Raw genomic sequence first — 3,920 nt, forward strand, 5'->3', positions numbered from 1 at the left:
CTGCCACTGAGCTTCACTAATTCTTACTATATCTAACTTTAACCTATCCATTTCCCATTTTAAATTTTCTAACCTACCTACCCAATTAAGGGTTCTGACATTCCACACTCCTATCCGTAGAACGCAAGTTTTGTTTCTCCTGATAATGACATCCTCCTGAGTAGTCCCCGCCCAGAGATCCGAATGGGGGACTATTTTACTTCCAGAATATTTTACCCAAGAGGACGCCATCATCATTTAACTATACAGTAAAGCTGCATGCCCTCGGGAAAAATTACGGCTGTAGTTTCCCCTTGCTTTCAGCCGTTTGCAGTACCAGCACAGCAAGGCTGTTTTGGTTAGTGTTACAAGGCCAGATCAGTCAATTATCCAGACTGTTGCCCCTGCAACTACTGAAAAGGCTGCTGCCCCTCTTCAGGAACCACATGTTTGTCTGGCCTCTCAACAGATACCCCTCCGTTGTGGTTGAACCTATGGTACGACTATCTGTGTCGCTGAGGCATGCAAACCTCCCCACAAACGGCAATGTCCATGGTTGATTGGCGGTCTACAAGAATCCTTCCTAAACGCCCAGAGTCCCAAAACCCTAACCTGGTTCAGATTCATTGATGGTCTGGGTTAAGGGTGAGGACACCCTATCCACATTCCTTCAGGACCTGAACACCTTCTCCCTCATTCGCTTCACCTGGTCCTACTCAACCCAACAAGCCACCTTCCTTGGTGTTGACCTCCACCTCAAAGATGGCTACACCAGTACCTCTGTCTATATAAAAACTACCAACCACCAGCAGTACCTCCATTCTGACTGCTGCAACACATTCCATACCAAGAAGTCCCTTCCATAAAGCCTAGCCACCTGTGGCCATCGAATCTACAGTTATGAGTGGTCCGTCTCAAAATATACTGAGGGTCTCACTGTGGGGTTTGCAGGCCGTAATTACCCTCCCAGTCTTGTACAAAAACCAATCTCCAATGCCTTATCTTTCCAGTCATCCACCACCTCCTAAAGTGCCACTCTCTGGCCACAGAGGAGCATTCCCCTCATGACTCAGTACCACACAGGACTTCTGTTTTACTCAATGACTTTTCATTGGTTACTACAAACTGTGCCGGCCGGTGTGGCCGTGTGGTTCTAGGCGCTTCAGTCTGGAACCGCGTGACCGCTACGGTCGCAGGTTCGAATCCTGCCTTGGGCATGGATGTGTGTGATGTCCTTAGGTTAGTTACGTTTAAGTAGTTCTAAGTTCTAGGGGACTGATGACCACAGATGTTAAGTCCCATAGTGCTCAGATCCATTTGAACCATTTTGAACTACAAACTGTGTGCTCTCTGACAGGAAATCATGAATCCAGTCACAAAACTGAGATGATATTCCATAAGGCACAGTTTCACAACAAGCTGCTTGTGTAGTACAATGTCAAAAAACTTCTGGAAATCTAGAAATACAGAATCAATTTGAAATCCCTTGCCATTAGCACTCAACACTTTGTGTGAGTATAGAGCTAGTTGTGTTTGACAAGAACAATGTTTTCTAAATCAGTGTGGTCTGTGTGTCAATAGGTCATTCCTTTTGAGATAATGCATAATGATTGAACACAATATATGTTCCAAAATCCTGCTGCATGTCAACGTTTATCAAACGAGCCTATAATTTAGTGGATTACTCCTATCTTTCTTGAATATCTGTGTGACCTGTGCAACTTTCCAGTCTTTGGGTATTGATCTTTGGTGAAGCAATTGGTTGTACATGTTTATTAAGTGAGGTTGCTTCACTAATCTGAGGATACCTATTTCTACATTACACATGTTGGTAGCTGTTCTTGATTTGAATTCTGGAATATTTTGTCTTCTTTGGTTGGTTTGTGTGTGTGTGTGTGTGTGTGTGTGTGTGTGTGTGTTGTCTGGTTTAAAAAAAGCCTTTTGGCCAAAATCTCACTTCTTTAGCATTTTTTTTTGTTATACCTGTATTGTGACTCATAATATTGTCATTATTGGAGCCTGGATTTCCATTGTAAATCACATTTTGTTGCAGTAATCTAGTTGCATTCGAAAGTACTGTGTGTGTGTAAAATGTCATTTGGCATTTGAGCACTTTTGCGAGCATGCACAAGAGATGAAATCAAGTGAAGTGGATGCAAATATTTCTGTTGAATTGTAGCACAAGGATACTACAGTGATCAATAGTTTTATTATTTACATATGTATTATACTTTAATTTATTACAAGTTTTCAGTAATTTGTCTGGTGATTTCCGAAGGTTTATAGTCCACAAAATGCAGATGTAACATTTCGGAGCTCTTGTATCACCTGCAGAGACAGACTGTTATGGTTTGAGAATTACCAGTAATAACCAAAATGATATACATGAATTCAGACCCAGAATAGCAGGGACACACTGCAAGCAGATGAAAGACATGACAAAAAAGACAGGCAGGCTTTCAACCCATGTAGAGGCCAAAGTACTATGCAACAAGCATTGGGGTCAAACAACACTAATTCCAGATAAGCCTATCCAAACTGATGAAGTGGGTCAGTAATTTCAGGTTACAGATACAAGGCAAAGATGTAAAAGACCTAATTATAAAAAACAGTATTCATGCGTGACATTCATCTGTGTCTAAACAAGAGAATTAGGCTACATTGCATATATATAATTTTCTCACATTTTTCGGGCGACAAGAGACAGAGTAGTAATGGGTTGCAAGGCACAACCGTCTCTCAGTTCAGTTAACTTGCCTGTTGTGTGTAGCCGATCCTCTTTTCTGGGTAATCAGCTACATTGATCTCCCACAAGATTCTTCTCCGAAGACTAAAGCTGGTTAAGGGAATTTATAAAAATAAATTTGGTACTCATATAATACTTTTCAGTTCTATCAATTTACATTTTCACAGATCTTCTGCAAGCTGTTAGACTCATTTACATATTCAAATAGCGTACATATGTCTTCGTTTCGTTCATAACCAAGACGAAATAATTTAAGTCTCTAGTCTCAAGGGAGTCCAATACATGAATGTGCATAGCACTCTATACTCATAGCCTTTTTACAATCACCACAGACACTTAACACATCAAATACAACATAATTATCCGTTCATTTCTCCTCACGTCTTCTGTGGTGCTGGCGGCAAACGCTTATTGTCATCAGTGACTCGCTCCTCTTACAGCCTTCTAATAACAAACTTCCGACCTGCACATAGAAACAGGTGGATCGGTAGAAACATTCTCACTCTCCTGCACTCGTACCTAAAATATCGGGTGTTCGAGGCGGTGGAAGGCCAAGTGTTTCTAGAATTTACCCCAAAATTTTAATGACAAGGGTGAATAAGTTATACTACCTTAAAAAGCTTGGACATAGAATAGCATTGGTCATTAAAACTTGTGAAATTTGTCAGAAGGTAAAAAGAGGATAACACTCACGTTAAATATAAATGTATCCAATTATTCCTAAAGCGTTACACAATCTAACAGCTCCAGATTTCCTTGGATCAATTCCAAAAGGAAAGGGAGGAGTGGCCTACATTTTTGTCCTCATAGAATGTTGGTTGAAGTATGTTAAGTTGTATCCGATTAAGAAAACGAACACACCAACGATAATACACTGTCTGCAAGAATACTTTCTTGAGATAGGAAAACTGAAGCGGTTCCTTTCCGACAATGGACCACAGTTCACTAGTAATGAGTTTAAAGAATTTCTAGCTTGGGAAAATATTTGTCAAATATTAATCTCCAACTATACTCCATCTTCTAACCCGTGTGAAAGGGTTATGAAAGATATTGGGAAGTTATGCCGCACACACTGCCATAAAGAACATACATCATGGGCAGCAAAAATTAGAGACTTTGAGCTTATTTTAAATGAATTACCTTGTTTATCAACTGGACTAAACCCTTTGTAGGTGAGCCTCCTATTAAATGCTTC

This window comes from Schistocerca americana, chromosome 1 (genome assembly GCF_021461395.2).
Source record: "Schistocerca americana isolate TAMUIC-IGC-003095 chromosome 1, iqSchAmer2.1, whole genome shotgun sequence".
Lineage (NCBI taxonomy): Eukaryota > Metazoa > Arthropoda > Insecta > Orthoptera > Acrididae > Schistocerca > Schistocerca americana.